Below are 23,376 nucleotides of genomic sequence, written 5' to 3'. Positions count from 1 at the left end.
TTACACGGTTACAGGACACCGTTATCGATTTTCTACCACGTCTGATCGTGTCATTATGCGAGCTAAATAATGAATCTCTATTGTCTTCCGTCTTCATCGTCACGCATATTAAATAAATTTAAGGGAAATTTTTGATTGAATTTTATAATTCACTATTTTTTTCCTTTTTTCAAAACAGATATTTAGTTTCAAATTAACGGGTTACCATATGGCAAAGATAAAGTACGGTCTCAAAGATCTGGAACCTCGAGCAGACGATCGTGAACTTCAACTTGTCCTTGAAACAAGATTGCCAAACGCTGTCACGGAAACCGTCAGGCATTTATCACACCTGTTCGCACGATGTTTGCTATCTCAGCCTCGTTGGAATATTACCATGCTTGGTCTAATGATGTGCAATAAAGAGCGAGGGGCAATGCAATAACGGGACGCCAGGCGCAGTGGAATAGTACCGGTTGTAGTCAGACGGGCGCAGCCAAGATTATTCGAGTCGATTTACTTGTTACATTACACGATATCGTTTCTTCATATTTCTCGGTACACAGATCTATCGTTATTTATATTTCAAAGTTTACGAATAAAAAGTTGTAAAATTTTCAAATATAACGTACCTATAAAGTATTTCTGAACACCGAGATGAAGAATTTTCTATCCAATTTTTAAATTTTCGACAGAAATATCATTTTCTCGTAAAGAATTCCAGTAAACTATCGAGTGAGCTTACGTGTCGCGAGTTTGAAACCGCGAAGGCGTCTGGCTAAAAATAAAGGCACAGAAAAATCCGTCGAGTTCGGTTCACGATCGACGATTGGTTAATTGTACATATTCTTAAGACGGCAGAGAACAAGGGGAGGAAGAAAGGAAGAGAGACAGAGTCGGAGGTGAGCGAAGGAACGAGAATGGCCACTGCCAAAACGTCGATGTGGCAATCGCTGCGTTCTTTCGCTCGTTCTGCCAGCTCAGCCGCTCTGCCATCGTTTTAATTTAAGACACCCCTTCAAATGTCACGAATACGCATTCCGTTCTGCGCCGTCTTGTCGCCGGATCGAAAACACACGGTTCCCCCGACTAACCGAATCATTCTTTTTCTCCTACCTCGAAAAACCTCACGTGAGTCATTTTCGACGCGGTTATGCAAGATACCTTTTGGTAAAATAGCAACGATTCTATGTAAACGGGCTACTCGTAATTTAGAATAAATTATTTTATTCCTCATTCTATTGCTATTATTTCTTCCTTTAGCCATAAAATGTGTCTGTAGTTATGATACCTAAAAAATGATTCAACGAACAGTTTTTGCTTTTTACGACTTTGTTGTTGTCCCTCGATGTTATTCGTTCCAACGTCCTCGGAGTGGACTAAATATTCGAGCGAGCATCAGCTCGTCTAAACAAAATCTAAATCTGATTTTAACTACAGGTCAATCTTCCTTATTATCTCATCTGTTTTGTAATTTGTCCGCGGCTACCCGCAAGCTCGAATGAATTGAAATTATTGAAATTGTACTTGGGATTATCAGCGATGACAAAAGCTCGCGAGTTAATAATCAAGCAATGTACACAGAAAATTAATAACAACGAACAACTGTTGCAAGTTTTGACGATACGCTTTCGCGAAACTCCAAGACACGCACGATTGGTATCCAGGCTTTTCATCACCAGGTATCCCTGTCACCGGGAAGAAATGCAGAAGTTGAAAGGATTAGAATCCAGGAAGAAACCCGGCCACGTTTCGCGGTAAACAAAGTATCAATGTCTTGTTTACAAGGTGAACCAATAATTCTCTAAAAATAAGAGACCACACGACGACCAAGGCTATGCCGTTACACATTCCTGCGGTACCAAATAAGCTTTTACCGACGACTGTTCGCGAAGCTAACGCGACGCGGACTGAGAAATCAACAACAACCGGATTCAGAATTAAATGAAAGAACGGGATTTCGAATAATCGATAAGGTAACACGAGGTTCAATGAAGTACATTCGCTCGGAGAAATGTAAATCCTCGAGATTTACTTTCGGCTTTCTTTGCGCACCTCCGCAGAGATTTCATAAAATTTCAAGAAACCTCGTAAATATGTTTCCCGATGCTGGTTACGACGCAGAAACGAGGAGAAATGCTCGACGCCTGGCGTCGTACGGAAGAGTTTGAACGCAAAGCGAAGCGCGTGTTAAGCGAAGAAGTCGATTAATCAAAGTCTACTTGTAGCAAGAAGCACCTGTCCTTCGATGCTAGTTTTTTCGAGTCTTTTTTTACGCTTCTGTGGCCGTTTTTTCTTTACTGTTACCACGGAAGTTTTTGATTTGTCAAATGATTCATTCCTTTTCTCGTTTTCTTCTACATCGTATTGGATTTTTCATAATACGAGTACCTACACTGATGTCTCGTAAAGAAGAATCTAACGAAATTACGAAACGATCGATGTTAATCGCCGTTATCCGAACTATAAAATGTATCCTTGGGAGGCTGTGGACGTTTCACGAGAAAACGTCGTTTTACGAGCAATTTTCCACGACGGGCCGATGGTCCGGGCGTCTCGTTTTCTAGCAACTCCGCAGGCCCATTCACAGCTAGCCGGTCGTCGGTCACTCGGTCGAGCGTGGTATTCCTGGGGTGACACACGACGCACACCTTCGCTCCGATGGATACGAGGCCTCTCTATTTATAAATGTGGGTCGACGTGGCTGCGCAGCCGGCTCGTTTCGTCATTATTACGAGTCAGCCACGGAAACGGGAGTCCTCGGATTAGCTGCACGCCGGATTAATTGAGACCTCTGGATCGGTAATTGGCCTGACGCCTGAAATAGGTCGATCGAAAGGCTTCTCCTTTCTACCCTTCGCGATACTTCTTTTCTCTATAATTTTCGCACTTTCTTATCAACCTTTCCCCCATTTTTTAATCGATCCAAATTGATCGCTTTCGATGCCACGAAGAGTGATTTTTATTTTCTTATCATTCGAGATGAGCTAGCAATCCTTAACAATTGTTAAGGGTTGAATATTTGATGTAAAAGCATCGAAAGAGAAGTCGAGCGTTGCATAACACCGAGACCGTATTCTTTATCGTCGCGCAGAGGCCTTGGAATCTAAAGCAAAACAGTCGCTTTGGTTTTATGGCATGCTTTATGGAACGATCACGGTCAACAATGATAACGATAATGCAGTTTGACGTAGAACGTTAATGGTGAACAGGTTTTAGGAGCTCTGAACGAATAGAGCTTGTGATTTCAGCTGTTCGAAACACTTGTAAATTCTGTGTCATTTATGAAGGTTCCTGTTATATTTCATAAACCGTTCAAACTTCTTTTTTGGTGATCCAGACAGAATACACGTGAAATTGAGCAATCTACCGAGGAACATTTTCGACTACCAGGTGTTCAACAAACGTTTCATCCATATTTCATCCGAGTTAACGAATTGGCAAATTTTCTAGAACCATCTTCATTCTTCCCGCATGACTTTTATAATCGTAACAATCATCGTCCGAATCATCGGTCGATCATTTTTCAGTGGCAATTTAGAACCGAGCGGATACATGCATGTTCATGTATTTGTTGGTACATTGTTTGTTTCGCTGAGAGTGGATGGAGGTGAAAAATATTGTCTGGAGGCAGGCCAACGGCACTATTCCCGGAGTAAGTGGCATAAATAGCGTTGTTGTGGTCGTTGACGAAACGGGAGACCACTTTCCGCGGAAAGAAAGAAAGAAAATTCCCGCGAACCGATGCCAGACACGGATGCTCCCTTTTCACGGAAATCTGATCCGATTTCGTGGCAGAAGATTGGATATTTCGTGCTCGTCATTGTTCGAATCTATCTAGCGACACGATGATTTTCACTGATGGTGTCAGGAGAAATGATATAAATTAACGCGTTGGATCGCTCAGCCTTAAATTTCATTTGAAATTTATTCTAAGTCATTTAGAAAAGTTTCTAATCCTAAGCAGTCTATTTGAATCTACGACGAAACAACGTCTGCCAGTGCGATCGTAAATGTTCGAGTCGAAAATCGAATCAGGCTGCGTGCTTTGTTACTCGCATTTAATGCTGCGTCTAATAATAATATAGCAAGGCCGTTCTTCCCGATGTACCGTGAATGCCCGTTCGTTACGACACGTTGCACGAATTTTGAACAACGCCACTTAACGTCCTCGTGATGCGACGATAAATCAACCCCACGGTGTTTTCCACTGCCAGCCGAGAAGCTGGCACCACCTGGGGGGATCAGAAAAATTCTTCGGAACGCGGAGAAACGCGGAAGGAACGCGGCATCGAAAAGATTTTTCACAGAATCAACTCTCCATCTGTAATGTTATTCGTCCGAAAGTTGCGAATCGTAAAAGGATTAGCAAAGTGGCTATGGTTTCGATTTACTTCGAAATTCAACTTTCTGAACATTGTTGTCAACATTTCACTTTCGAGAAGAAAGTTTCTTCATTGATTAACGACCGACCTCTATTTAACGAATATTAAACGTTGCTTAACGTTTCCCCTGAGAAAAGAGGAACGTGAAAACAATATTTACATTTAAACAGCGATGCATATGCAAACCTAGACTGATTTATCACCCCGGAACGACACGCGTCACGTTGAATTCTAGTTACGAACGCGTGGGATGATTGTTAATTTATGCTGGTTATAATTAATCCGGTGGAAGGTGAAACGAAACTGGCGCACGTCAAGGGACTTTTGTTTTATCAATTATCTACTGATTTACCTCGCGAACTTTATTTCATTTCCGCGTATGATTTCATATTTTTGAGAGAAACACTGATAATCTTTAGCGCGAATATTCCTACGAAAGAGACTGGATGTGTAAAATTAAAATTCAGAAAATGAGACGTACTTGAACCGAATGAAAAATTAATGGTACACGTTAGAGGCACGAGAAATTATTGGAATAAGAACACGCATAAACTGTGCATAGACGTAGTACTACGTCAATGATCGTGAATACGTAAACATTGACGCAAAACGATGTTCCAGTAACAAATAAAGCCCATTCTCCTTTGGTCCTGAGTGTATTTTAAGCTACACAAAGAATGTGGAGGCGAACACCTGTACATCTGTTACGAATGACGCAAAAATGCAGATCATGGTTTATTACGTTGCCGCGGGGTCATCGTTGGCCACCACTATGACTATAATTTAACCGAATGATTGAAAAACGAAGACAGAAGGAGAATTCTGAATACCATTGAAATTACGTTGGTAATTTGAAATGAAAAAATCGTTAATTGATATTAGTGTGTGTCTTACTAGTCATGGCTGTTTCTACTGCGTCAGACAACATTTTGAACAAAGATCAATTTAATTAATTATTTTCTTTTCTAGTGATTGCAAAAGTAATGAAAATCGAAGTCCTTGCGGAGGGTCGTTTAACCAGCCTCGACTAATGACACCACTGTCATTAACACTTCCAACGATCCACGTGATTCATCAGGTTTATTAAATCAACGAATTACTTTCGTGCCTAATGCGGTAGTCGAATATTTACTGTACGGATGCGGATGAATGAACGAAAAGCGGCAAGTGACAAAAGCGGAATATTAAGTTATGGTGGCCGGAAGTGAGTCAGCATTGCGTGGTGTATTACGCTACTTGATTGTGATGTAACGTGGCAGGGTAAATCGAAAGTAATGTTAATATTTTTACAACGTAGTAGAACTTTGACAGTATCCGAAATAAATAAATAATAATTGATGAATGGTATTTTTCTTAAAACTTAATGACCTCTCAAGGGGTTGAAATCGTTCCTCATAAAACCCCAATTTCACCTTCACTCAAAAATCATTTCCCGTGCATCGTTTAACGATTCGACGAAACCGAGTCTTTTGATATTCCACGGTAGAGAAAAACACGATTATAGAAACAGTGTGTCGTAATTAAAAGTGAAAGCAACGTTACCTTGCGCGCTTTTGTCGTGCTTGGTCGCCGTTTCAAGTCACACACGTTGCTCGATCTGCAAGCAAAAAAAAAAAAATAGAACCTTGTTAGAAAAATTGTTTCAATCGTAGCTTCAGATAATGACTAGTTTCTCACGAAATCACAGTACAAACGATACTTTGTTGCAAAAGAAAGGTTTCTTGTTACATCCGAGAAAACGCTTTCACTGCACGCTGTAATGATCGATGAAACGTTAACAGCGACCGAGGAAGCATGAATTGATTCTTGGGTTTTTTGTACCAACGAAACTACTAAATGATTTTTATTCATCAACGATTCTGTGAAATGAATGTTTACACTTTCTACAAACGAACGATAACAAGTAATTTTCCTGGGAAAGATTCATTTGATAGAGCGTACTATAAATTGAAATTTTCTTATAATTGCATTATTTCATTAAAAAGAAAAGAATTTTCGATCACACCATTAGGTGATATCAATGAGAGTTCATTTGTCGAAAAGATAAATGATTCTAACCGCTGTTCAACATCGGTTCGAGTAAATCGTAGGAAAAACAACGGAAGTGTAGAACTACGATGACCGTGAACCAAAGGACCTGGCCGCTATGCGTTATTACTGAAGTTCATGGGTCAAAGTTCGAACGCGAGCTTCGCGTATGTCGGTCATGAATGTTTATATCGTGTGACCACGAAACGACTGACCTGGTTGGAAATGCGGCTTTTCAACAATGTTCTTCCCGGCCTAACGTTACATTTTCCTCGTCGCTTCACCTACACGATTATAATTTTCTTGAATAATTTTCTTTCATTTAATTCCGAAAAATCTTCTTCGACTTTCCTCGATGATCGCGAAGAGGAATTTCGCGAGCTAGTGACTCAACGATCCTGGTCGACCTGGTTCAATTTTTAAACCCGCCGAGCAACTGGTCCAACGACGAGGGTAGATGAAAAAAGAACGAGTGCATCGGCGTGCGATCGCGTCCCGACGTCGATGCACGCGTCGCTTGCATCAGAAATAGCCGGTACGGTAATAAAAGTTCTCGGAAGACGCGCGAACTCCTCGTCACCAATTACGGAGTTGCACCGGGTCGCAACGCCGAAATATTGCGAATAATTGCCGGGTCAGGATCGTGTTACGCGAAATTTTCATCGTTTGGCTTCTGACTCATTACGGTAACTTGGGTTCCTCGAGAAAATCTTTGAAAAGGAATATCATTTGACAAAGAGAATTTGAAAAGAACGTGAAAAATAAAGAAATTTATTTTTAGATATGGCTAAAGGCAAATGGGATAAAGTTTGCTCCAGGAGAGAAATCATTTGTCAAACTTGCTGGTATATGATGGGAAAATTGACGGATGATTTTTTAACGCGTATTATTTGAAAATAACGCGAACAGTTTATGAATTCGATGTGCAATAAACCCTCGGCACGTGTATCGGGAATCTCATTTCTCCCATGCGCGCCACCATTAAAACGGGGCTTTATTAAAACGTTATATTGATGGCGTTACAATTTTAAACAATGCACGAACGCGACGAGCGGAATGAGCATTTTCATGCTTTATTGGAAAATCGAACCGAGGTCTTCCATTTTTTTTTCCGGAGAAATTATCATTTTTACACGACACGAAAGGTTGCTCGTTTTCAACACCAAATTATCTATTTTTCAAGCGAAATTAGAAATAAATATTTCTATAAAATTTACGGTACACTTATTTTCTCTGCACGATTAAATTCTCCAAATCCTTAAATACAAACACGGAAAATTTTACATTGATAAAGAAGCAATTATAATTTCGTCCAAGCTGTTTATCACACGTGTCAGTCGTCGCGTTAATAAATGATCCATCAATAATCGCCAAAATTTCACGTTTCTCGTCGGAACCGTTACACTCCGTCCCACGACGAAATGGTTCGCGTTCAGTGACGTTTTCAGGGGCCAGAATTTGAATACGAAAAGACAGAGAAAGCCATTCCAGGTACGATGACGTCTTCCATTGTTTCCATTGTCGCGGTGACTCGACACAATGATCGCAACAAAACGATCGAACAATGGACTCGAATCCGGCATGACTTCCAAGTGAAATTCCATCGGCAACAACAGAGTCATGCTTGCTCTTCGAGCCAAGAAAAAGAAAATTAATAAAAAGAAACGATCTGCACGATAATGGGTGATTCCCGTGAATCTGACCGTTTGCATCATCGACCATTCGCCAGACTCTCCTTGTTTCGTAATTCATGTTACTGAACCGACTGATTTATCGCGCTACTAGCTTATCGCGTTTCTATTCCTTTTTTTCTTTGATACGTCGATTTCTCTGATTCGTAAGATTCTTTTTATTCAAACAACTTCATCCGTTCCAACTTGTACATTTGATTGTCTATTAATGAAGAAAAAGAAAAAGAAGAAGAAGAAGACTTTCTTCAGCCAAGAAAATCCTCCTTCCTAATAAATAATTGGAAAAGAGTCAAAGTATATACATATCTTCTTTAAATTCGAATAAAATTTCCTAAACTCTGCTCTGCATCGACAAAGAGTTAAAACGATCCAGGGCTTCTCTTTGCACCCATTCGAAACTCTAAATCTTTCCCAGCTTCTGGAAACTTTCAAGAATAGCGGGGACAATCGGTTCGTTCGCGATTTCCAGCATCTTCGAGCACCCCTAATTTCGAATAATAGTCGACGCGATTCCAAAGTTTCGTCGCGTTTTCGAAACGAGGCAGAGTTCTGATCGCGTCTTTCAGGCGAGATTTCATCGTCGCGGCACATCTTTAAAAAGAGGGGGGGAAAAAAAGTAAAAGGTAGAAGGGAGTGGCGGCAATGTTCGTCGAGGGGGTAAGAAGAAACCGAGAGGGTAGTATTGATCGCTCACCGAAAACATTCGCTCTCGTCGACCGACTTTTTTTCCGCCACGAGGCGAGCTCGAGGAAAAACGTAGAAACGTGTGTCGCGAGTTTTGCATGCATAGCTCCGTGGCAAAAGGAGGAAAAACGTGGAATACGACCGGTCGTTATATCCCCTTTTATCCCGTTAAACAGGCTGCCCGTGCTATCTGGCCGCTCGGAAATAACGGGCGTAATGAACGTAACGAGTTAACAATTACACGCGTCCAGAAAACGTTGAGATATCATTCGCTTTTTGCTCGTCTACCGACAACAGCGTGTCTCTTGCGATTTCTCTTTTATCTTCGTTCGCGAACATTCGTGTCCGTCGGAATTTTTATTCCCCTCTTCGTCGCGATAAGCGAAGAACAATTAAGCGATCTTTAGCTTGTTCTTTTCTTCTTTCTCGTCACGTTCACGCGTTCACCGACACTGAGGATACGATTCAAAAATAATACAAGTTGATTCGAATCTGACGAGATACCTTTTAAAGCGTTTCAAATAATGAATTATCATTTCATATGGGAAATTAAATACTTCGCGTACTATATGAAATTTTGTTACTACTGTGCCGTTTAACTTCAGCATCCGTCAACTCGCGCATCTGGGACAAAAATAAGTAGCTCGTACCGTTGAAGAAAAAATCTTTAAAACCCCAGGAACCACACGAACGTAAATACAACATATACGTTCCTCGAGAACTACATTTCGTAACGGCAAAAATAAACGATAGTTATTTAAAGCGTCAAACCCCAGTGACTCACCCTGTACCCGATAAACACATCAAACTCGAATTAAAGCTCTCGCACCACCCACGCCCGAGAAATACTTCCATGAACGACGTTCCGTAACACCTTCAACCCTCCAACCAGTCTACCCTTCACCAGTGAACTTTCACACACTACCCCAAATTCGTAGCTGCCTTTCCGAGGGCTACTTTTTCCCCTAATGGGAAAAATGAACAGAGTTATCATTTAGAAAACATCGCGGTATGCAAAGTACTAAGGGTGTTCAAAGGGTAATTATTTTATTTTCTTTGTCTTCGATCGGTCTAATATATTCCGTAGTGTCTATGCAAAATGAGAAATTCTTAGACTCTCGTTCGTTAGAAAACACCCTTGGTACTTGGTCCCGTTTAACGGGGGGTTGTTCGTCGAAATTTCAAACAGGGCAACAGCTCTGACGGAAGATAAATTCTCGAGATAGCGAAGCAAGCAGGACGAAACGTGGTCGATCAATCGTGAGCGAAGTAGAACTTCAGCACGGTGGTTAAAGTTACCTTCAGTCACGCCCCGGGTTCGACGACCTCGCGTGTTCTCGTCAGCGAGATTCGAAGTTACGAACGATAGAAAAACGTACACGAAATATGTATTTCTGTGTCGTCACAGGGATACATTGGTTAATTCCTGGCGATCGATCATCCAGGGTCGCTGGTTAAAATAGCACGCCACCCTCTTTTCGTCGACGTCATCGCTGTGTCCTTGAGAGAATTTAACACAGACGCGAAGGGTTGTTTCTTGAATATATTTTATATTAAACGTTGATAAAAATGATTTAATTGAATTTAAATGAAATTTTTCTCAAGACCTTGTGCAATATATATTTTAAAGAAAAAGACATCAAGAATGAACAAATTACCCTCTGTTTACCTATATATTCATTGAAGCTTGTTTCCCCGGAGGAGAAATTTTTCCCCTGGATTTCGTGTAATATCGTGGCACCATTTATTTTTCCCGTAATTCATAATTTCTCCGAGAATAGAGAATTGCGTTGAACAACCTAGTGCTTCCTTCCAACGCGGTCTTGTTAATCCACGAGTTCATTAATATTAATAGCCGGGCAAACGGGAAAATTTCAAGATACGTATTATTTCACCTCGTTCTTTCCCGTTTTCTCTTGGTTCGGGACTCGAATTACACGGGAACGAAAGAAATTTATTCCCCTTCACCCTTCGCGTTCAATATAAGTCAACATAAAGTTTTCTGTATTCAATTATTTTACCCTACCAAAAAAATATGGATCCGGAACATCCTTTCGTCTTAACAATTTACACACACAAAAAATTGGCAAGAAGAAACCGGACAAATGTTCCAAATTTTCTTCACGTCCCTATTCTATTCGAGCGGGTCTCGTTCGCAGCTTAAGAACGCATCAAAGCATCGAGGCCAGCCTAAAAGCTGCTGTATCCCGATTCCTGACCACCCGTGAATTCCCCGGAAGCCTTTGGCGGGGGCAAGAACGCTTTCAAGCGTCTCGCACGAGCACGCGGAGCAACGCCGGAGCCCGGAAGGCGGCTTGCAACGTGGGCGGAAAAGCTGAGATCAATATCAAGCGCGAATTGGAACGTTACGCGGTGAAAATCGACCCGTGACCTAGTGTGGACCCGCCCGTAGGTACAGCGCAGCCAGTGGCGCCATCCGAAACACCACATACACACACACACACACACACACAGAGGAAAACCATGCGTATTAACGTCAGAATTTTCGTTCTCCCAACGGCAGCGTAATCCGCCTCGCTTCAAAGCGTCTTAATTTCGTCGACGACCTTCTCCAAGTTCCGTACCCTCCTCTGAACGCTCAGCAATTTACTAAATTTTCAACCGGAGTTCCTGGCACGCTTTTAATTCCCACGGAGGGAATCCCATTTGTTTCGCGTAATCTTCCCTATTCCGAGCTGGCCCCCCTCGAACACCGCGACGTCGTTGACGGTTGAAACGTCTTTGAGAAATATTTCACGAGGATTTTCAGAAACGACGGAATTATGAGCGCAGCTACCGTGTTTCCTCCGGTACGCTACCGCGGTAAGTAGTACGAGTAGACGATCGGTCAGCCGGAGGGCAGCGTTCAGAGAATTTATTGTAGTTCGAGAACTTGGAATATTTTGGCCAATTTGATTTATCGAGGATAATTTGAGGATATAAACGATTGATTCTAAGGAAGTTCGATTTCGAATTCGGCGTGAATTTCGATTATTCAAAGAAGAGAAATTAGTTACCTTCCTAATTATTTCAACAGTTTAGTCTACGCGTGAGTAAAAGACAAAAATGTGTCGAGATGATTGGGAATTTGAAAGAATGAAATAAATGACAGATGAATTTGCATATTACCGTAATGGAAGAGTTATCAAATCTGATTGAAGAGAATTAGAAAGCGTTTTTGCTTCCTCATTTTGTTATTCAATCGTGTAGCGGTGTTTTAAATACTGCGTTAGATGATGACTTTTATTTTCTCACGACATTTGATGGATGTAGAAAGGCGAGTCATTTGCGTTATCGAAGTGGAAACTCGCAAAGTAGACAGACAGTGATGCAGATTTTACATCGTTTTGTCAGAATCTTTCAAAGTTTCACGAATTAATGAAGAAAGGGGTAATTTGCAGAACGGTTGTGTAAATTAAGGAACTGTTATTTCCTTGGTATGAAAATAACAAATAATTATAAAATAAAAGTTGGAAGCTACTGAAAATGACAAGCGTGAGTGTATTTTCCTTTGATCCCGATTAATTTCATTGTCACACTACTATTACTGACCTCCTTTTCATCGACCCAAAAAGGAAGGTTCATCTAGGAACCTCGCAAACGAATGGGACATGGTGTTTTAGCTACTTATTTACAGGAGGTAAGTTCTAAGCATTCGTCACAGCAACATATGTGCTACAAGGAAGCCACGGCGGATTAACTATTAGAGTAGACCTAGCATTAATTCCCAGTGCGGTAGATTAAGAGAACACTCGCTAGGTTTCCTCTCACTCGCACATCTTCCCCTAGCTCTTCCGGTAACAGCTTGGATTATTTACTATCCTGTGTATTATTTATATTTTTCTTGAACACGAAGTAATTTACTTAATTTTCTTAAGTGTTCGAGTTTTGCTCAAAAAGACAAATGGCAATTTTTTCGTCTTTACTTCTTACAATTTCGTACAATTTGAAAACAATAAGCGGTGGAATAATTTATTCATATGTAATTAAGAAATTTATGATATGTGAGGATACCCTGAAGATTCATTAGTAACTCAATTGTACTTTTAATTGAGTCATTAATAATGTATGATCGCGATAATTAAAGGTGTGTCGTTTTACTTATCTATAGGGGAATACACAGATGACGATTAATTAAAGATACATTAATTCTAAAGCGATTTTTAACCACTTATATATTAATTGATAATTTGTGGAAAGAATAAAACTCTTTGAAAATAAAAATTTCTCAAGAATGTTTGAAATTTTCAAGCTTGTCTATGCAAGAGTTCGTTTCAATCGTGCAATACTGGGTATGCAGAGTAAAGAATACAAAGCAAGTAGATTATGACAGTCATGGTCAGACAACGAGTTCACTCGGCGAAGTCGTACGCACATACATCAACGTATTTTCATTCATATGTGCTCAACGAAAAGTGAACAGAATGAAACCACTTTCCTATTCAGAAGAAATAGAAACGCCAACTACTCCAACGAAACGAAAATGAAAGAAAAATATAGGAAGAAAGAAGGCTCGATGAAACGAGAGTAAACGTAACCACGTTCTATTTTACTTTTTGTCCCTCGAGTATCGATAACTCTGTTGAACCTTTATTGGTAAACCCTTGACCGACATCGACTTGGATGCTCAAAAAGGTCGGATCGTTTTATGCCTGCGTGAAACGAAGTGACACAACCCAGCAGATTTTCTTGTCACACCTGTGACACGATAAAAACAAGAAGCACTTCTTGTTTCTTAGAAAAAAAAAGAATGAAAAATGAAAATTTTAGTCTCATTTTCCGGATTCCATTGTGCCATTGAAATTCACCGTCTTTAGTGTTCTATTGTCTGACCTTATTGTATTTTTAATGAATGTTACTGCTACGATTTTGCATAATTGCTTTCGTAATTATGGACAAAGATGAAAAAAACTTGAAATATTAACTTTTTAGCAGAAGGATTCCTAGAGTTAAAACTGGTATTTTAAAATCTTCTTAAAACAAAAATCAATAACTTTTTGTACCCCAAAGTAAATTTGAATCATCTGTTTGAAGCACATCACCGATTCCCTCGGTCACGATGTTATTGAAGCCATACTTTTCCAACGCGCCTCATACTAATGAGGTTAGTATATCATAACGTCTGGAGAACGAGTGCAGGCCAGAGATAAGTCCTTTATTTATACGAGGAATTAGTACGGCCTCAATGTATGCGCGCTGGTACACAGCTCGAGGAATCTGCTATTATTTCGATGCAGCTACACACACGTATACACGGTAGCAATAAATTTAGCGAGGTAATGCGTATACTTTGCCGTCGGAAGTAAATCTTCAGGGAGGTGTACGCCCCCTTTCGCTGCATCGGAAGCAGCTTTCTCGAAACGCGACGTGTCTGCGGCGTGGTCGGGCTGCAAAATCGAGAATCCCGTTTAAAAGCACGAATTCACCGAGCTGAAAATCGACTGTCGACGAAAACGACTTGAAATTTCTGCTTGTTAGCTCTGGCCCTTTGTGCCAAGAAATTTTCCACGGTGTAATTGCACATGAAAATTCATTAAAACAGCTTTTCCACTAAGCAAAGCAGAAATTCTAAAATGCTAGCTGCTAATTCCCTTTCCTCTTTCCTTACAATGTTTAAACACTCGAGATAATACAGAATTATAGAAATCCTGTGAAAAATATAAACTTTGTGATAATTAAACTTTACTTCATCGTTTGTATGACGAAGCATTATGTAATAATTAACGAAGGTTCCCATTAATTTTAAATTACATAATTACTTATCTAACTTAGACCTAAGTCGAGTAACGTCGAGGAATTAAAACTATTCAGAATTATTAGCTACATTTCACAAGGCCAGCTTTGTACAAAAATCTATATATAACTATGATACGAAATTGGTATGTCTTCTTCAAAATTTCGCGAACAAATAGTGAAAGACGAGACGTTAAATCACGAAGAGGAGACACAACGAATTTTCAAGCTCGAAATCATCGCTATAGGATGTTTCATGTAAAGAGAGTACTTATAATACACACGCATGGTATATTGAGCCATAAATTTCCGCGGATATCAGGTGAGTTCTAAGCGAGCTTTGAAAATTATGACTTGCCGGAAAATGCGATAGATGATGCCGAAACGAAAACGAAGCGCCACGGGACCGAGCATCGACCAATCGGCGAGGTTCTTGTGTAACTCGTGCAGCCACTGATTGGAACGGGCGTGGGAGTATCGAATCGATTAGACCGCCGATCGATTGTCGCACAGAGCTCTCTCGCCTCGTCCCGGAAACCCTTCGCTATTGCTCCACTTTCGATGCTGCCCGTCTGATTCCTTCGTCTCCCTACTTTCCTCTTGATCCTCTTATTTTTCGCCTCTTCGTGCACTTTTTTTCTCCTCATGTTTATTCATCGACTTTTTTTCCCAGTTATATTAAGAAGGCTCTTGCAGGTCGCTCATTTGCCAAATTGATTAATTCCACAAAATAAAAAATGGAAACATCGATGAAATATAAGAAATTAAGCTAGAAAGACTCATTTCCATTTTGTTCAATTAAAAGATTTTCATACGATTGTTTTACGCGATGAATTCGTAACGATTTCTGCTGTTCGTTCAACGATTCCTCTCTCGGCACGAGCACGCGTCGATGGATCGAAAACACCTCGTTTCCTATAATTGCACGGCAAACATTGCTTAATTACCTCCTCGACTGGCTTTTAAAACGTGGTTACATAATGCAAAGGTTCCGGCCGTGTCGGTGCCGTTACCGGTTCAGCCATCGACACAGTGGAATCCCGTGTTTCTCGATGAAAGAGAAAGAGCAGGATATTCGTCAAAGAAAGTAATTTGCAAATGATCTCTATTTTCAGTATTGGATTTCTCATTTCCTATGCCACTCTGGATTGCTCATAATTCGCGTTATGTTTAACAAAGGAAATTTTACAAATTGACCGAACAGACGTTAACGAATTGTCCAAACGAGTCGTGGAATATTACCAAAAAATAATTCCAAAGCGTTCGTTGAAGAATGTTATTAGCGAGCGATAATTGTCGGACGTTAAGTGCAGCTAATGGAAATTTATCACAGAAAAAAATACTAATTACCGATCCGTTAATTATTGATCGCAAGTAAGCGAAAGAGTGAGTGTGTGGTTGTTAAGAGCTTCCTCTTGAACAGTTATTTAGCGATGAACCATGATAATAGTGGCATAGTATTTAAAGGGTTCAAACAAACGAATCAGTGTATCGCGGTTTCGTCTGGAAACCGACCCCCTAAACGTAGTCGGTTTCATCCCTAATTTACAAACGAGTAAAGCGAAGGGTAATGCGTCCGTGCAGTTTGGCCCCGTTAATATCCCGTTAATGGACACCGGAACGGGCAACCTTGAAGAGATAAATTCCGCGATAAGGCCGATAATTAACGCCGCTAATGGCCGTTATTATCCGACAGGCATAAGGGAAAAACGTTCCAGAAACGCGTGCAAATTTCAGCTGGAACGTGTTAATCGACCGTCTCGCTTCTTGTCTCCTATTCATCGTCCACGATAATGATGGAAGCGTACAACTTACGTAACAGGATCGTCGTCTCTTCTTCTACGAACAGACAATGATCGTGTAATCGAGAAAATTGTCTCTTTAGCGTGTTATCCATCGTATTGTCCGAGAGAATCTGATAAACCGACCAGAGGAGACCGAAAAATTAATAGCTTGAAACAGTTGTTAAATAACAACTTTCTCGCAGATAAAGAGGCAGCTTGTAATTAGCGCGATAGAAGAGCAGCGCGTTATTAGATGACGCAGACGGTGTTCAGTTTACTTAGGGAGGAGGATTACGAACAACGCAATAATGACTATAACGTATCACTCGTGCATCTAATAATTATATAATACAACTAGCTCGGCATCGTAACAGCGTTAAAGGTGTCTATTACTCTTCCATATGTCTCATCCTGACTGCAGCCAGCAATAGTCTATCATCTTTGTTTACGAAAACATTTATGAAACTGATTTTATAAGTAAAATTTTCTTTTCTATCGTTAATCAAATTGCAAACGAATTCAGTATATTTTTCCAGAGTATAAAGATGATTTTAAGAGCATTAAATCTCGAATATTCAATTTCACTGCTATAATGTATACCCCATGTTTGCGACAGGTATCGAACTACCTCGTATAAACGTAAATCGATCCTTTAGCGTGCTTGTTATCCGAGGAACATGCACTTTACAAGAAAATAGATACACTCCTTTCAAATTGAACATATTTTACGCTATCTCTTTCACCTTTCATCGCGAGCAGGGTGCTTGAAAATCTACCAGCGAAATGACTGATTCAGCCATTTAAATCTTCCATTCAGAAACTGCAGACGAATCTGCCAGCCAGTGTTTCACGTCTCTTCTTTGATTCTACGATAAGTTTGTGACTGAGAATATTAATTAGACTCACGATTATTAGTTGAATGCCACTCGTCGATTTCACCAATTTCTCAATTTTTCCTCCCCCATAACTTTGAAGCGCCTCCAATCGAACGTTCCCCGTTGCGTTTCGAGCTCCGTGTCACGGATCGCTCGATGATTTACACGCTTCATTAAATCGGGACGTCAAAACGATCCGGCGTAGGCCGCACGCGAGTAACCGTGCACGACGCGAAAGCGTCGAGCCATAAATCCGCGAGAATGGAATAATTGACGGCCGGTAGGGAAACGATTGCGAATCGAATCGGTAGAAAAGCCCTCCCCCGTTCTTTCGTTCCTCGTGATCGTTTTGCAAACTTAATTGGCGGCCGCTTAAGTGGCCCGGCCGGTCAGATCGCATCTTTACGCGTAAACAATGATCGACTTTCCTTTTCGTTTCGCAACGAGAAGATTCGCTTCGTTTCGGCTATCTGTCGGCCAGATCGCAAAAATGAATATCGATCCGCGAGTGTTCCGCGGTCCTATCGTTTGCGAAATCGTCGTCGAGCAGCCGCCATCGTGATATATTTAAGCGAGACCGTCTCTATTGGTAAACGAACCGGAATCTGGGCCAGTTACAACACCTGTCGAGCCCTCGACGGATGAGTTGTTCGTCGGGTCGAATGCCAAATTTCTTTGCGTTATTTAACTTAGACGAAGATTGCCCACTTTGCTCGACCGGACGATAAATGGACCGTTTAGTTACAGCGAAAAGGCGACAATTGCTTGCCACGATATTTATTTATTTGTGCGCTTAGATCCTTTGTACAATAGAGTCGACTTGGCACGATAAATAAATAGTTGGATAAATATAAAATTGAATATAAATTACTGATTTTTGCAAATGCTATTATGTTTGGCTATAATTGAAATGTAGCATCAAGTTATCGACTCCAAGTACAGAAGGAAATGCATCGAACTCGTGCGCTAAGGGTGCATGCACAACAATCATGCAACGTGATACACATGTACATACCCTTTTATCAATAGCCTTATATGGCGCACGTTGATTTAAAGCCCGCACGGTTATGCAAGCACAGAAGAATGCTTTGCTTGCGAACAATATAAACTGTGCACGATACAAATTACAGCTGTCAACGTAGCCACTCGTGAAACACAAATGACCCGATCTTCACGCCTACTCCACCGTAAGTCAATATTTACGGGCTGCTTAACGCGAAAGGGTAAACTGCACACAAAACGCGGAAAATTCCAATCGATTTATTCTCTTTGAATGCCAGCAATTAAATGAAATCATAGATAATTTATATTCTTACAGAACTGTGTGTGTAGGTAATATAAATATTTACTATCATCCTACAAACTCAGCTAGAGGAATACGAAATTATAGCGGAATAGAACATCGTAGTATGCATATAATTCGGAACGCGTTTAGGGGAAGAGTTATCGAAAGTACCCTCATGGTTCAACGATGCAACCTGCGTTATCACACGCAAAGCGCCTTATCATAAATATTTCAGGTATCTTTCCACCTGAAACCACCTGAAATGGGAGTGTTTCATTATCGTCTTTTAATTCAAGATTCTCAGAGTTTGATGTTTCAAAAGGTAAACAGAAACGAGGAAGATTTCTGGCCGATGTGGAACGACGCGTCAAGAAACAAATAGAAAACATCGAGTTCTCCGAATCTTGTTAAATAATTATAACGTACTTAAAATAAATACTTCGAGAAAATTCAAAGATTTCTTGAATTCCTATTTAAATTCCTTTTCAAATGACCCAGAATAAACGTGTATATTAAATCCATGAAATTCCTTCAATCGTTATCTAATAGTCCAATTACCGTGACACTGTGTACTTATCGAAAAATCCTCGATTATCCACGATGCAGTCTGAACAGCCCTCGGCCGTCGCTTCCGGTATCACTCGGTACACCCCCAAACTCTTACGCAACGGGCTCGTTTCATCGTGATCGCGCGTTTGAAGAGGCACGTTCACTCCCATGTGTGATATCGAACAATAACAACAACAATAACAACAGAAGAATCGAGTTATCCAATAAAGGCACCGTCGATTCCTGTTCACTCGCGAGGGTAGTTGTTGCGGGTGGTCGTGAAATCGCCTAACCCTACCTGTCTCGCCTATCTTTTTCTCTCGTGCTCGCTTAAATCGACCAACCACTCACACACATATACACGTATACGAAAGAAGCACGTATATATATATATATATATAGGTAGAGCGTGACAGAGCGTACACGTGCCGCGCGTTCGGGGATACACACCTGCACGTGTTACTCCTCGATGACGTCTAGACGAAACGGGGACCGTGCACCTGGCTCTCACACCACCTAGTATCTCGTCCCGTATCCCTGTTCACTTTGGCCCCCGATCACGCTTTGTGCCCGTCTTCGCACTGCTCCAACTCTCTTTTATCTTCGTTCGCGTCCGATGTGCCCGCAAACGATCTTCTATGCACACGATGCGCGTGTGTCACGGGGTTGGATCGCGTTCTTCGGTCACCAGCGTGTGTATCTGTGAGTCGTGTGTAAAAATGTGTATATATATATAGGGTGTGTTGTGAGTGTGAGTGTGAGTGTGTGTGTGTGTGTGTGTGTATGCGCGCGCGTGTTACGACGACGTGAAGCCGCGACTGTACCACAAGAGCTGTCAGATCGGACGCGCGTCGACGCTGATTATGGCGAGAACGTGATACAGTAATCGAGGAACGAGGTAACACGCAGCTCGGTGTACCAGCGGAGACTGCCGGGTCCCCCTCGGTCTCGCCGAGTGCTGGCCGCTATAGTGGAAAGGTATATAGCGCGCTCGTAGCGTGTGTATACACTGCTGGATTCAACCGAGAGAGGGGTCGTTCGGGGAGGTCGGGGATAACTGAGACTCAATGGTGGGAGATAGAAGCGTGTAAGGGGCAGGGAGAGATCGAAAGGAGTGGGGGAAACGGGCCGAGAGAGGGGGAGGGCGCACGCTTCTAGGTGCTGTGACGTAAGGATGCCTTTATATCGGTTAACTATCAGTGAAAGGACAATCTTTAACAGGGATGAAAACGAAAAATTTTTTCACAGCATGAATCTACACATTCTAAAGATTCAAAAAAGGAAAAACTAGTTTTCTGAGAAACGATGGGAAATTTGTCAAAAATTTGGTTAAATGCAAGAGAATATGGCAAGCTGCAAACTTTCAATTTCATTTTCTTTGGACGATAGTCTTATTGGTAATGTAATAATTTAAAAGATCAAGCAAGAGACTATAGATTGGTGTTGATTTATAATAGAAAAATATTTATGGTGGATTTTGATAGTAACATTAGATTATGAACGAAGAGTATTCAAAAATAGGTATCATCTCGAGTAATCGAGGATGTACGCGCCGTGCGTGAGAGGGAGGAGAAAAACGAGCTTTAGGTGAATGGTGGGGTGGTTGAATTAGAGGAGGGAGTGCAAGGGCGCGATAGTGGGGACGTTGAACGAAAAGAGGGGAGGATGGCGGTCATTAGTGCTACTGGGACACGGAAGCGGATTCTCGCCACCCTCCGCGAACCCCTTTGCGACCCGTTTCGCGACCCGCCACCGGTAACCACCCACTCTTCTCTACTTTCTCCCTTCTTCTTATTGTTCTATCTCTACCCATTTTCCACGCTCGTTCTCTTTCCTCCTGTATCTCTGTTCTTCTTACCACTTGTTCCTCTCTACAGGGTGTCCTATGCAACTGAGACAATTTATACCTTCAAGTCTAACAAGACTAGGGTTAGAGGGTGGCTAGTGAAAATCAGAGGCGTTTCTGCGGTTCCCATGATCTGGAGGGTAGTTAAAGATATAAAGATTTCCCTCGTTTGCATAGGACACCCTGTATAACAGCCGGGCCAAGGCGCGCCTGCACTTTGCAGCTGCATACATCCCCTTTCGCGGAGCTCGTGCTGGCTACGAGTACGTCGACGATAACCAGCACGAACACGAGCGCGATTAAGTCGCGTTCGCGACCTCGTCCTTGCTAGCTGGCCAAGATCGGGGCCGTTTTGTTGCCTCGCACACGCTCGCGCTACGAAAGCGTACGTTCATACAGAATGGTATTCATTGAACTTTGCGCGGTAGGATTTTTTTATTCGAACAAGGGTCACTTTGATTGATTATTCATGATTTTATGATGGATCGACACCGGAGAGCTTTTGAAATAATTGCAAAAGATTCGATTTTTAAGTGATAGTTTAAACTACACGAAAGTGGAGCATCGATTATTATCGACTCTACTTGTTACGATAAAGTAGAGAACACGCGTAACCAAGCTGATACTACGAGGAACGGTATATTACAGCTAGAAATTGAGGAATTGCGCTCACAAAGCAATCGATGTTCAGCTGGATGAAGTCTTGCAGCGGTATTTTCATAAGGAAATGCAAGCGCTCGCAGATATTTCCGGCTGGTTGAAGATCGATAGGAAGCTGCAGAGTGTAGGATTTAAAGGCTGGTAATTGATTTCCTGCCAGTGGTCGCTGGAATTCCAGCGCCCTTTACCCTTTCGACGGCTCGCTCGAATCTGCCCACGCGCGCTGGGCGTGGCGAGAGATCGCCGCGAGGAAGACCCGGAAGATCCCGGTCGAAGGTCGAATTGTGTCTATGCTAGTCGATCATCCTTCGCTCCGAAAAGAAATCGCATCCTAACACTGCCACGCTAATTGCGGCTAATATTGATTAAACGAAACAATGTACTGAACTTTGACATTTCCTAACCACAGGGTGCAAGTTAAACGAAACCGTTCTGCGCTAACGTTATACGAGTATTCCCTTTGGATAGCAGTAAAATTTTATATTACGACCTACATTTTACCCCTTTTGAAAGAACGCTAAGAGGTAAAAAGGTGATGACTTCCTCAGCCTGTCAATTTTTCATTTTCAAACGCTCTTCAAAGCAGAGTTAGAAGGTGTTCGAATGAAATTTTCCTCGAATAGATTCAGCATGTTATTATCGAGATACTTGAAAAAGGAATTGATCGCCGAAGCTGTCGTGGATGGAAAGACGTCAGCGAGTCGAAGAGGTTGGGTCAAGGCTGTGATACTGTCGCACTCGTCCTTTGTTCAGGTTGTTCAAGGTAATGCAAGTAGTAGCTGAATCAGGTTGATTTCTGCTTTCCATCTATTGGCAGGTAACGTCCAACTGTCGTTCGTAATTCTATAATTAGGCGTCCGTTAATTAGGGAACATCGAACGAGTAGAGCATAAGTGGGACATCCACTTGTCGCTCTTCGATCTGCAGTCTCCGAGGACGATGCACATAGATGACGAGAGAAGTTACCTAAGAACGAACCTTGCTTTCTGAACGCTTATTTGATCGATCGACAACCCGCGAAGCTCGTGTTCGCTTCATTTCCGGTTGAAGGATTTTGTCAAAAGACCGAGAAATAATGAAGATCGAAGATGCTTGGGGATAGAACGTTGCTGAACATGATTCCTCAAAGTACAAAATAATAATACTAGCTTCTAAGATTATTATTTTCTTTTTTTTTAATTATCCAAGGATTAAATAAATTATTCTGTAAAATACATACTGCAAACTTAGCAATTGTTTTAATACCCTCTGTAATGCAAGGAGGATCAGCTGAAATTCTCTCAGACGTTCCAGAGTGTCTCGTGTTTCGAGTCGCGTACATTTGCGTGACACCGGTATTCGTGTTCAGGAACCGAAGAGAACGTCGTCGATGGAATGTGCAATTTAATTGAAACACGCTCCGTTAATATGCATACGATTAACGGTGGCCAGTGTGCGTGCAACCGGGCCGCTTCAAGGCTCGAGCGGATCTCGCGTGAGCGGGACGAGAAACGGCGCGTTTAACATGCGTGAAAATTCACGATGTACTTTGTTAATCGTATGTTAAGTAGCCGTCCACGATTTGCCAGGCAGCCTTATTTCAAAGTCGCCACCGTGAAATCATTCGATCGACTTGTACTTTTACGGATGAATTCCTCGAGTTAAAACTTGTATTTTTCGTCGATTACCATTTAACCAAAAATTCTTTCGTTTAGAAAAAGAAAAATAATTTGCACACCTCAGACGGTGCGTTATATATTACTCAGACGTCTGTCGAATATTAATCATCGCGGTGAATAAACTGCTTATCGCGGTACCGGTGTATTTTAATTCCCGTCTGCGAGATGCAAAGCTGCATAAATCGCTCTCAGCGACGGCTCCAAGTTAATTCTCGCCCC

General features: G+C 41.6%; 1 protein-coding gene across 2 annotated transcripts in view; it reads right to left on the bottom strand.

Moving 5' to 3' along the window:
* The window catches only part of LOC114873981 (protein Tob1-like), a 66,182-nt gene extending 46,244 nt beyond the window's left edge, over positions 1–19,938 (bottom strand). For both annotated transcript variants that reach the window (XM_029182812.2, XM_029182813.2), the window contains exons 1-2: positions 19,444–19,938; positions 5,907–5,961 (exon numbers count right to left, since the gene is read on the bottom strand). The gene's annotated coding sequence lies outside the window, so the exon portion shown is untranslated. The remainder of the gene's footprint in view (positions 1–5,906; positions 5,962–19,443) is intronic.
* Positions 19,939–23,376: the final 3,438 nt, after the last annotated feature.

This window comes from Osmia bicornis, chromosome 12 (assembly GCF_907164935.1).
Source record: "Osmia bicornis bicornis chromosome 12, iOsmBic2.1, whole genome shotgun sequence".
NCBI lineage: Eukaryota > Metazoa > Arthropoda > Insecta > Hymenoptera > Megachilidae > Osmia > Osmia bicornis.
This window is presented reverse-complemented; position numbering and strand designations above follow the sequence as displayed.